Source organism: Gastrolobium bilobum, unplaced genomic scaffold, assembly GCF_033153095.1.
Source record: "Gastrolobium bilobum isolate Gb01-03AN ecotype WA unplaced genomic scaffold, APGP_CSIRO_Gbil_v1 utg5446, whole genome shotgun sequence".
Classification (NCBI taxonomy): domain Eukaryota; kingdom Viridiplantae; phylum Streptophyta; class Magnoliopsida; order Fabales; family Fabaceae; genus Gastrolobium; species Gastrolobium bilobum.
Genome location: NW_026896865.1, coordinates 1 through 13895, shown reverse-complemented (window position 1 = coordinate 13895; position 13895 = coordinate 1).

Here is a 13895-nt window from a genome sequence, read left to right as displayed (position 1 = left end):
ATATCTAAGGCATGTTTGGTGCATAGTATAGGATAAGACCTGATAGGATAAGACCTGATAGTATAAGGCTTGATTGTATAAGACCTGGTTGAATTTTAATACTATCTAGCGTTTGGCACGGTATTGTATAAAATAATATATTGTATAAGATAATATCATCTAGTATTTGGTAATGCAATGTATAATACTATATAGGATAAAAATAAATATTTTTATATTTTTATTAAAAATTTATATAATTCTTTAAAAAATGTCATATGATTTTAGTTTTTATAAAAAAAATTCGATCAGTGTGTCCAAAACATAAATTAATTTTTATAAAAATAAAAATATTCAATATTTTAAAAATTAATACATTGAAAAATTATTTTTTATTTTAATATATGTCCAAAACATAAATTACATAAATTAATTTTTATAAAAATAAAATATTCAATATTTTAAAAATTAATACATTGAAAAATTAATTTTTATTTTAATATATGTCCAAAACATAAATTATTTTTTATAAAAAAAAATATTCAATATTTTAAAAATTAATATATTGAAAAATTAATTTTTATTTTAATATATTAATAATAAAATAATATATTAATTTTTGAGAATTACATTGGTCACTGCCACTGGCTCACTAGTCAACGATGTTTATACACCAATCTTTTATCAGGCATTATCCCTCCCCCTTAGGCCGGATTAAGTTATACATCGTTTTAATGTATTAAGGGATCCTGCTGTATAAGCTTGTACTATACGGTGATCACACCAAACAATCGAAAATGTCATAACGTATAGTATAAGCTTATACTATCATACCTAAGGTTGGCAAAACGGGCCAACCCGACTCGACCCGATCCAACCCACATTCAACCCGAAAAAACGGATCGGGTTAGGGTTGGCCCGAAAAAATAAACGAGCCAGAAAACCCAGCCCAGCCTGACCCGAGCCGGGTTAGGGTTGGCTTAAAAAAAGCTCGCGGGTTAGCTCGAAATGATGCCATTGGGTTGGCTCGCGGGTTGGTTAGCTCGAAATATTGGCTCGCGGGTTGGCTTAAAAAAATTGATTTTTGTGGAACTAGTCTTATTTGTTCTCCAACACTGCACAAAATTATCAACACTGCTAAAGCTATTGATTGCCTAATGGATAATGGTGTAAAGACAGTAACTAATAAAACATAACCAATAAATTAAGAAATCCCAACATAGCAGTAGACAAACACATTACAAAATAAAGATTGTCCTATGAGTTCCCATGGCCAATACAGTACAATATCAAAATCTAAACATCAAAAAGTACACCATCATCATTAGATCAGCTACAAAGTTTCATGACCATTAGATCCCCGTGAAGAACCTAATATATGGGAAATACCATCATCATCATCATCTACAAAACATAAACCATAAAATGTAAATAATCAATTAAGGTTACAATGACAAATGAAAATGAAATTTTAATAGCATTGAAAATAAATAAATTACCATTGGCAATAAAACCATCCAACCAATTGCGGGTACATACGAAAGCTTCAACATTCTTTGACAACAACTTATTTTTTATATTTGTTAAGTACACGTGATCCAATGCTAAAAGCAGATTCAGATGCCACAGTGGTAATAGGAATGCTTAACAAGTCACGAGCCATTAATGATAGATTCGAAAAACGACAACTATTATCCTTCCACCATTGCAATGCATCTAAACTATTCCAGTTGTCAACTATTAGTGAAACAAAACAGCTTTTAAAAAATAGGAAAATATTTACCTATTTGAATCAGCCATTTCAAATTTTCAGAGACTTGAAGTCTGCACGTTACAAATTTGATGCCAAGCTTTTCATATGTTACACAACTACAAGTCTGGGGGCACTGGAGAAGGACACGTAATGATTTATATATCTAACATAAACTACAAAATGTACAGGCATTAAGGCATACTATTAATTCAGTGACAGAGGAAACAAACCACCCAGACATTGTAGTTACTACAAAGGTTCTTCGATTGAAACTTTGATACCAGTTAGCTTTTACAAACTTCAGATACTATACCAGTAAAAAATAAGAACATAAACCCAGATCAGCAACACTAAGAATATCAAACCGAGAAGAACAGCAAGCATACTACCTTCTAGATTTTCCATAAACCACAACAAACAAATGAAATCTAGTAACATAATAATAATATTAAAAGCAACAATTGCAAATAGAATTTCTGGGCAAACAAATTAAGTTTATACAAACCACCAACACTAAATCAACGTGAATCCCAAAAATAAAATAAAAAGTAAAAAAAGGAACTTTGAAGGGCAAACCTGATATTTGAATCGAATTGCAGGAAAATTGAGATCTGGGTATCACAGAGAACAAATAAAAAGAGGTGGGTATATAAAGTATATATAATAATAATAAAAATGAGAAAGATTACCCAAAAAGCAAAGTGAGAAGACCTTACCTTACTGTGAACAAAGGAGCGAAGAACGAAAGAAATTGATGATGAAATGGGTTCGGTTGGGCAAAGAAAATGCTAAAGGGGTTTGGTTGGGCAAAGGAGCGACTGAAGATGAAATGCTAAAGGGGCAGAACAGATTAGCTGATTAGGGTTGGACAAAGTCACAAACGAACGAAAGAAATTGATGATGTTTAGCGTAGCTGCGTAGCGTAGGGCAGTTTTGTAATTTTGATATTATTTTTTAATTAAAAAAAGAAAACCCAACTCGCAAGCTAACCCGTTTGACCTGCGAGCTGGCTCGTTTAAGTCAGGGTCGGGTCGGGTCGGGTTGAATCGAGTTGGCAGCTCATTTAAGCCAACCCAACCCGACTCATTTAGGACGAGTTGTCTCGTTTTTGCCAACCCTAATCATACCTTATACGTCACACCAAACATATCCTAAAATACAAAAACTAACCATTTTATTGTAATTCATCAGCAGCTTTCTTCGATGTCTGTACTTAGTTTCCAATGATTGGCATTTGATGGACATTGTTATTGGTGTACATTTTCGAAGCAACTAATTTATGAGACATTTGGTAAATCGTGAGAATCCTCGGTCAATATTCTATTTTAAAATTAATGTCTATTATTAATTAATAGTTGTACCTGTATAATTATTTCTTTATAGTGATGGACGCTAATTAAATTGAGTTAAAATTTATATAAAAAATTTCTCCAATTTTTAATCAAAAATAATTTTCAGAACAAAAATAATTTCCAGGTAAATGTTGTTTCTATCATTTATATTACAAATTTGTATAGACAAAATCTACTTTTCTGTTACCGGGTTGGTCTCCTACTTTCTTCAGCGGTATTTGGAAATTACAAAACTTCTATTGTTCGTTTTAGATAGTAAATACTCTGAATTTACATTTGCAATCAAGAAATCATAAATTCATTGCAGCGTTTGTATTTTTTGTATTTGTTGTATTTTTGGTGTTGATGAATTCACAATTTTCGGCCAGTCGAATTGATTTTTGAAGGAGTAAGAACTTTGTGTTTTTTTGGCAAATAATTGACTCTAAAAGTAGGACTCCAGATTTCTGGCTTTTTTACCCTTTTGCCCCTAATTAAATAATTAATAACCAATTTGCCCCTCCCCTAGAACTATTCACCATCCTGCCCCCATTTAGTCGATTAAGTTGCACTTTTAATCGACTAAATGGGCTAAACTCAGGAATCATGAAACGCGAATTTTAGTCGACTAAAAACTCACCTTAATCGACTACATTGTTTGCACTTTTATTCAACTAAGCACATTATTTAGTCGACTAAAGATCGCGGAAAACCCTATATCCAGACCTCTATTGGTCTCATTTTCATTATATTCGAATGTAAAACTCCTCCCTTGGTCTCTTTCTCTTGTTTGTCAGCTGTGAACCTTCCAATCACCCTTCCATTTCATCACACCACCTCTAAGGCATAGTAATTGTGAAATCATTGTCATTTTCCTTTATTTCTCAATTTTTTCCCCCAAATCCGAACCCAAAACCCTAAAATCCGATTCCTACCCCCAAAATTCGTGTGAAAGATGAGCTCAAGTCCAAACATGTATGTTACCATGATTTACTATGATGAAAAGCATTATGAAGGCCCCAACGGTGTTCAATTTGAAGGAAAAACGAAAATGTTGAAAATCAAACGGGGCACTACGTATAATGAGCTGAAGGGGAGGATTCACCAAAAATTGGGGCTACACGGCAGCCATGGCGTTCAACGGATGATCGCCAGGGTAGAGTCTACAGTTGGTAAGGATGATATATTCTACATTGGTAATGATATATGTGACGATGAAGATGTGGACTGTGTCATAGATGCAATTGTGGACCGAAAATTTCAAAACTTTATTGAGATATATGTTGAAATAGACTGTGGTCAACCATGTCTACAACTGGAGCAACATCAGGAACCTCAACATCAGCCGCACCTGTGAACTGCCACACTCCTGTTTGGGGGTTCTTTGTCATCTTGCACTGCTCCAGTAGACGTTTTCCAAACTTATGATTATACCCTGTGGTCTTCTTCAAGGTCACATTACCCATGGGAACATCAAAATGCTCCAATATCCTCTGAACAAGACAAGCAAATGGAAGTGAACCCTTGTGTTTGGCCTTATACATCATCCAACAGATGTAGTGCCTCCAGTTCACTGAAGTACCATGTCGGATAGCCCACATGATGGGAATGTCATGCTCCAACACCCTGGAATGATTGAACGCTCGCGGAAACAGAATGTGGGTGATGACATAGTGTAGTATGCGGGACTCCACAGTAAGTAACCCCACCGTATAGGCAATGTGTTGCCCACGGGCTCTTCTCTGCTCCTGCACGGCATCACCGCGTGTATATCCTGGAAGTATGATCCCGCTGTCTGCGTCATATTCCACAGTCTGCGCAGAATCAAAGTCATACCCCAGTAACTCCAACCATACCGGAGCCGTCATGATGATCTCCACCCCGCAGACCCTAGACCTCAGCTCACCCTGATGGTAGCTGAGGTTATGGTAGAAGGCCCGTACATACAGCTCAGAATATGAACACGACAGTTCAGCCAAGGTCCTAAGATGTGATTCCTCCAACCACCTCACAATGTTAAAACCTTTTTGTTCAAAAAAGGCTGTATCAAGTGATTTGGCCCCACAAATCGGTCGGTTAACAAAGTCACGGAAAAAAGATTCATGAACCACCGGGTCATTCTCGAACAAGTATCCGAATGGGAGGTCGACAGCAGCGGGGTCTTCCTCTTGTGGCCTTGACAAAGACGGACGGTCTTGTCGTAGCTTCTGTCGCCTCTCATTTCCAGTGCTAGACGATCTTCTACGGCCAGCCATGGAACAACTGTACCTACAATGCAAGTGGAAACAAAAATCAATGAACAATAACAATATCAAAAAATTTAAAATTCAATATAAAAAACAAAACCTAATCCTAAAATAAAACAGAAAACAGAAACCCTAACCCTAAACCCTAAAACAGAAACCCTAACCCTAACCCTAGCACATCACAAAAACCCATTCCTTGCCCTAACACTACAACCCAAACAAAACAGCAACATAAACCCTAACCCTAACTCTACCACTACCATAACCCTAACCCTAAGCCTAAGGCACCACATCAACCCTCACCCTCACAACAAACTTAGCACCCTACCCCTAACCTAAATCCACAAAACCGCAAACAGAAATCAAATGCATGGAGAAAAAAAAAAAAACTAAACTTAAAACCAAATACAAGTCAGAATACGTTACCTAAATGTCGATTTCGCAAGTGTAAACCAAGGAAGCTTCAATCGCACCTTCAAGGGTTGAGATTCGGACTTGGTTGGAGAGAGGGGACGAAATGGAGCGATTTAGTCGATTAGGGTTTGAAAATAACCCCCTTTGCGAAATGGGGGGTTTTTTAAAAAACCTGATCTGCGACATTTAGTCGACTAAATAATGTGCTTAGTCGACTAAAAGTGCAAACAATGTACTCGATTAAGGTGAGTTTTTAGTCGACTAAAATTCGCGTTTCATGATTTCTGAGTTTAGCCAATTTAGTCGATTAAAAGTGCAACTTAATCGACTAAATGGGGGCAGGATGGTGGATAGTTCTGGGGGAGGGGCAAATTGGTTATTAATTATTTAATTATAGGCAAAAGGGTAAAAAAGAATTGATTTTTGAAGGAGTAAGAACTTTGTGTTTTTTTTTGGCAAATAATTGACTCTAAAAGTAGGACTCCAGATTTCTTCGTTTAAACTTTGAAAAAATTGTTTTTTGATAAAAATAATTTAAAGGCTTATTTTTACAACCTATAATTTCTAGCTAATAAAAATGTATTATTATTTTTTAAATTTTTATTTTTGTAAAAACATAAATTATCAGTGTTATTAAATCCGACTTAGGCATCGACCCTGTCATGGACCCAAGAAGGGCCCACATCTGCACGAAGCCCAAGTAGTACAAGCCCAAAGGTAAGCACTATAAATAGGAGCTAAAGACCACATGTATGACTGATCTCTCTTTAACTCTATTTTATACAATCACGCAGCGCACACACACACCTCTTTGGCTAAGGTCGTCATACAGTGTGTAGTGATTCATTGTCTCCAAGATACCTAATTCATAGGTATATAGAGAAAGCACTAGATCTAACATCAACTATCTAACCTACGGTTAGACATCTCTGCCTCAGGCAGAACAGACCCGGTCGGGGTACTGGATTACTGGTTGGACCGGTTGACCCGGATATATATATAGATATATAAAAATATGAACATAAAAATTCAATTATGTTCTCCATATCTAAAATGAATTAAACAAGGTTCACTAAATAAGCTCAAAAACATGAAGTATAAATAAATAAAAATGCACGCTATTACTATGTTAATTTAAATTGCAACTCAAAATTCTCATAAACATACCTCTCAATGACATTAAACTTATATTTTTCAAATTCAACTACATTAAAATGACATATGTTACATTCTCTTAATTTATTATTTCGCAAATTGCTTTAGTATTGGAAACTAAAATTTGAGGTCATTGTAGAAGAATATACTAGCAAAAAAAATTATAAAAAAAAATTAAAATGAGTTCTACATTTTTGTTTTTGTTTTAAATGCATGACCCAACCGGGTCACCGGGTTTGACCGATTTTGTCCGGGTTTGACCCGGTCGATTCCGGGTTGGACCTGATTTTACAACAGTGCAAATTATGGCTTTCACAAAATTTTAAATAAACATATTATAATTATTTTAAAATTAATTTCACTATACTTTATGCAATATTATTACTTTTAAAATAATTTTCAAAATACTATTTTAAATTAAATTTAATGAGTTTAATGTCAATTTTGTGAACAACATTTTTTTAATATTAATATTTGTTACTATTATTATTAGTCAGAGTAATTCTTTAATATTCGTTCAAAGATTATTTTCTGAATATATTTTAAAGATTTTTGTCAGTATATTAGTTAGTTAAAGGCTTAAAATACTACGATATTTATCTTTGTATTATAGTTGCTTACGAGAGAAACAAACTCTAGATTTAATCTTCAATAAGTTTTAGTAGCGGCGCCTCCAAAAGAGAAAGCACCTCCAAACACTAGTTGAAAATCTTACGATATTTATCTTTGGTTTAAATGATGACGCAATATAGAATATAAATAATTATTTTGTAGTTTGAAAATTTAATTTGACGATAAAAAGTTTTGAATAATTCACTTTGTGACAAATATGGATGAAATGAGTTGTTGGGTCGGGCTAAACTTTTATTATAGGTGATATCTATGTTAAAAAAATTCAACCTAATGTGACCTATAAGCCTTTATGTAGGTTAAATTATACGCATTAATCGTGGTCTATATTTAAAAAAATCACACTGTTCGGTTCTGGATAGACCGTATTGCTATACCGTGAGGTATGCGCTCAGAGATATTGTATAATCAGGTGTATACTAGGCTTATAGCCGATGTCCCAATTGTTGGAACTTTTAATTCCTCTAAAACTTATGGTGATAACTATCACCTACAAGTCAAGATCCATCATACCAAATCATAAAAAAAAATAAGAACAACATAAAAGTGGAGGCATACCTGTCTTCATTGCAGCGGAATAACTTTTATCTTGTCTCTTGGGGTTTGTAATCTTCCTCAGTCAAATCACCCTAAAACCTTATTCCTTAGTGTTCCGTCTCTCTCTTGATGGGGAAGAGAAACTAGGGTTGTTCATTTGACGTATTGGGGACCATAACCCTTTTTATAGTGTTTTTATCTTTATTGTTGGGCCAATAAGCTCCCATTATACCTAGTTGGCCCAACACCAGTATCCACTCATTCAGCCCATACTCACTTAGGAATCTATTTGGGAATATTTAACTGATCACTTTAATTTACCCAATATATATAAATAGCACAATATAATTATTAATATAATATGTGACCCACAATAATTATTAGAAAATATAATTTCCTAACAATCTCCCACTTGAGCCACATATTAACTTGAGATAATTATATCGTATATCTTTAGTGCGCAACTGTATGCTATTTTTCTTTAGATTCCTCCTTAGATACAATCTGGTCCACCTCCTATATCAATATGAGATCATGATGGCTTTTGTCACTTTCAAGCGTAACTAAACCTTCCATGGTCATCGCACCAATATATTCACTGACATAGATCAAGTATGGATGAATGGCATGGAAATTACATGCAATGTGATCTTACCATGCCTATTTCCAATTGGTCCTACTTTAATCTTTATGAGATCAATCCTAAATTTTCTGCATACACTAAGCAGAAACACAAGCACAAAATATAATACATCCAGAGGGAAAATATCATTGAATTCTCTATTCTGCAGAAAATAAACATAAGAATATTTCATTTATTTATTTACATAGAACACCAACATAAAGAACTCCCACTAAACCGTAGTGTCATCGAACAAAACAACACCCATATGAACAGTATGCTCGTGAAAGACCTTAGACACTAAGCCTTTAGTAAGCGGATACGCAAGCATGGAGTTCGTCCATATGTGTTCTATGGAAATCTGACCACTCTGAACTCTTTCTTTAACAACCAGAAACTTTATATCGATGTGCTTCGATTTTGAAGAGCTTCTGTTGTTGTTGGAGTACAACACTGCTGACCTATTGTCACAATAAATCTTCAGTGGCCTTTCAACACCACTCACTATATGCAGCCCTATGACAAATTTTCGCAGCCATACCCCATGGTTGGATGCCTCAAAACAAGATACAAATTCAGCGGCCATAGTAGAGGAAGCTATAAGTGTCTGTTCAACACTCTACCAAGAAATAGCTCCTCCAGCCAACATGTAGACATGACCTGACGTGGATCTTTTACTATCTTGGCATCCAGCAAAATCAGAGTCAGTATACCCGACGATCTCTAATTCATCTGACCTCCGATATGTAAGCATATAATCTTTTGTTCTCTTTAAATACCGCATAACCCTCTTGGCTGCTTTCCAATGATCTATTCCTGGATTGCTCAAGTATATTCCTAACACTCCCACTATAAATGCTATATCAGGGCGAGTACAAACCTGGGCATACATAAGGCTTCTTACTGCTGAAGCATAAGGTACCTTTGTCATTTCTATCATCTCAAGCTTACCTTTAAGGCATTGGGCGAGACTAAACTTGTCTCCCCTAGATATGGGCGTATCTCCTGACGTACAATCCTTCATGCCAAATCTATCCAAAATCTTTTCAATGTAGGCCTTTTGTGATAACCGTAGGATACCTTGAGCACGATCTCGAAGTATCTGTATTCCTAAGACAAAAGATGCATCACCAAGGTCCTTCATCCCAAAATCTTTAGTGAGAAGTTTCTTGGTTTCATGCAATAAGCCTATATCGCTACTGACAAGTAAGATATCATCAACATATAGTATCAGGAATATGAATTTACTCCCACTGAACTTGTGATACACACAATCTTCCACTAAGTTCACCTCAAAGCCATAAGAGATAATAACCTGATGGAATTTGTGGTACCATTGACGAGAAGCTTGCTTAAGGCCATAGATGGACTTTTTCAATTTGCAAACCATAGACTTTGAATCTCCCAATACAAAGTTTTCTGGTTGCACCATATAAATTGTCTCATCAATGTTGCCATTGAGAAATGTTGTCTTTACGTCCATCTGATGTAGCTCAAAATCCAAATGAGCCACAAGCGCCATTATTGTCCTAAAGGAGTCCTTCGTAGAAACCGGAGAGAAAGTCTCTTTATAGTCTATGCCTTCTTTTTGAGTGAAACCTCTAGCAACTAGACGTGCCTTATATCTTTCGATGTTGCCATTTGAATCCCTTTTGGTTTTAAATATACATTTATAACCAATGGGTTTCGCACCTTTAGGCAACTCAATAAGATCCCAAACGTCGTTGTCTTTCATAGATTGCATCTCATCTTTCATGGCATCAATCCATTTATGAGCATTAGAGCTTTCTAAGACTTGTTGGAAGTTGATTGGATCATCTTCCTTCAAGCTTAAAATATTTTCATGCTCTTGAAGAAACACAATATAATCATCCGGAATTGCATTTCTCCTTTCCCTAGTGGATCTCCTTAATGGCACTTCTTGAGTTTGTTGAGTTTGTTCTATAGGTGGCATATGGGGTGATTCATTATTGTCTTGACCCAAAACAATGTCAGGGACCAAAGCCTGTTCCATAACAATGTCATGAACAGGGACCTGATCATTAATTGCTTGTTCCGTAATTGCATCTTGAATGATGACAATATTAGGAAGAGAAATATTATTTTCTTCCTCATCAAAGACAACATTCCTTATTTTATCTTCCCCCAAACTCAACATCCTCAAGGAATCTGGCATTTCTCGTCTCCAAAAAGGATCTTGTAGTGGGATTATAAAACTTAAAGCCCCGAGAGCGTTCAGCATATCCAACAAAATAACAGCTGATTGTTCTTGAGTCCAACTTTCTTTCATTTGGCCTATAAGGCCTTGCTTCTGCTGGACAACCCCAAATGTGTAAATGCCTTATGCTAGGTTTCTTTCCATTCCAGAGCTCATAAGGGGTTTTTGTCATTGTTTTGCTGGGAACCCTATTAAGGATATAAACTGCAGTCTTTAGTGCTTCTCCGCAAAGTGATTCTGGCAATGAAGAATGACTAAGCATACTCCTCACCATGTCTTTAAGAGTCCGGTTTCTCCTTTTCGCAACACCATTCATGCTAGGTTTACCTGACATTGTGTATTGCGGGACGATTCGACACTCCTTTAGGAAGATCGCAAAGGGCCCTGGACGTTGTTCACCTGATCCATCAGATCTACCATAGTATTCACCACCACGATCAGATCTAATGGCCTTAATTTTCTTGCCTAACTGAAGTTCAACTTCAGCTTTAAATTCTTTGAACACATCCAATGATTGTGACTTCTCTCTAATTAAATATAGGTATCCAAATCTTGAATAGTCGTCTATGAATGTGATAAAGTATTGTTGACCATTCCAAGAGGCTATAGGAAATGGTCCACAAATATCCGTATGAATCAATTCTGAGACGTCTGAAGCTCTGTTGGAACCTATTTTCCTTATGTTTGTCTGTTTCCCCTTTATGCATTCAATGCACACCTCAAAATCATCCAGATCAAGGGGTTCAAGAATTCCATCAGTCACAAGCCTCTGAATTCTCTGTTTAGATATATGACCTAAACGCTTGTGCCACAGAATGACAGAATTCTCATTTAACTTTCGCTTTGTACCATTTGCACTCGAGTGCAATATTTCATTATCAGTAGAAACAGTATCAAGCATGTAAAGATTATCAATCAAAGAACCAGTACCAACAATATTTGAATTAAGCGAAAGACAAAATTTATTATTTCCAAATGAACAAGAATAACCAGATTTATCCAAACTAGAAATAGAAATTAAATTCCGTCTAAATGACGGTGCAACAAATGTCTCAATCAAATCCAAATAAACACCATTTTTTAACAATAATGTAAAATTCCTAATAGCTTGAACTGCAACCTTTTTGCCATCGCCCACAAAGATATATCTCTCAACATCACTTGGCGGTCGGCTCCAAAGGCAACCCTGCATAGACATACTAATGTGAGTAGTAGCACCAGAATCTACCCACCAAGTATCAATAAGTACAGTAGCTAAATTAATTTCAGAACAAACTAAAGTGAGAGTCATATCATTCTTTTCGCGCCATGCCTTGTATTTGGAACACTCTTTCTTCACGTGTCCAGATTTCTTACAAAAAAAGTAGGTGAATTCCTGATCCTGCTTCTTTTGCTTCTTTGGCAAAGCATCTGGATTATCCTTAGCTCTCTTTCTCTTCTTGTCTTGAGAGGTTGATGCCAAGTGAGCACTATCAGTCTTCTCTCGCTGTAACCTCTCTTCCTCTTGCACGCAGTGAGAAATGAGCTCATTAAGAGTCCATTTTTCCTTTTGAGTGTTATAACTCACCACAAATTGACCGTATTGTGCAGGAAGAGAGATAATAACTAAGTACATGAGCAACTCAGATGGCAGCTCTAACTTTAACGCCTTTAGTTTTCCAGCAAGATTAGACATTTCCATAATGTACTCCCTTATGTTTCCCTTTCCTTTATACCTCATGTTAATGAGTTTGGACAAGGTTTGACCAATTTTAGCCTTTTCATTTCGAGCAAAGTATTACTCGAGTTCCTTAAGAAACAACTTGGCATTAGTAGTCTCAACAATCCCTAAACGCCTCCGGAACAGAACGTTTCATGATCATCAAACACATGCGATTTGAGCGTTCCCACTTCTCAATTTTATCCGTGTTTGGATTCTCTTGAGTGGAAATGGGTTTCTCAGTCCTTAGCGCATTGTCGAGATCCATGCAGCCGAGAACAATTTCCACATTCTCTTTCCACAGCTTGAAAACAAAATAAGATTACATACTAATAACATGTCATATCATATATATATTCAAACACCATCATAAATAAATTGCATACATGATATTGACAAATAATCCAAAGTAAAATGAGTTTATTATAAGATACCTAGCACAACATTAATATTTAGTCTGTGGACAAAAATATCAACTTGTAAGTGGTACTCTTAATGTAGTAATCAAACATTGACAATAAGTCCTGTCAAATCATAGCCTTCCTGTGGGCCGACTATGAATTACATGGAGAATTCTTGATAATTGTCACATATTTATTACCACAGGTATGTTTGTTACTTGGCCAAATAATAACCTTCCTGTAGGCCGATCACTATCCGCATAAGCAATAAACACACACATGATCACATAACATATGTTATTTGGCCAAACAATAACCTTCCTGTGGGCCGATTATTATTTGCATAAATAAAATATATTTATATGACCAACCTATTTGAAATCAAATTAACCTTTATAAATTTGGCCACTGTGGCGGCTAACAAATTTATCATATTTAATTTCAAATAAAAACCTTTAGGGATAATAAACTCATTTAAAAACAAAATAACAACAATAAAGAAAATTATTCTTTATCAATTCTCAATGTATATATATATATATACATATTGTATCAATATATCATTGCAACAATTTTAAGGCCAATAGAGACGATGATTTGCAGCAAACGGTGCAACAATGTACTTCATGAAAATCAATCATCACGAAAATCGAGACGGTAATCATAAAGTATATTTCAATTCATTCTAAAATTTTAGAGATAACACACAGTAACGGTGCAAATCAATTGTAGACTTGGCACGACAATCAAAAATTGATTTCTAATTCACGAGAATTGCCGTGGGTTGATTTCAATTGTATACAATATATATACAACATGATATATAAGAAAAGACAGAACAACCACGGTTTACACAACAACTCAGATTTAAAAAATTGATCGCAATTGATTAGATCTTATAATTATATAA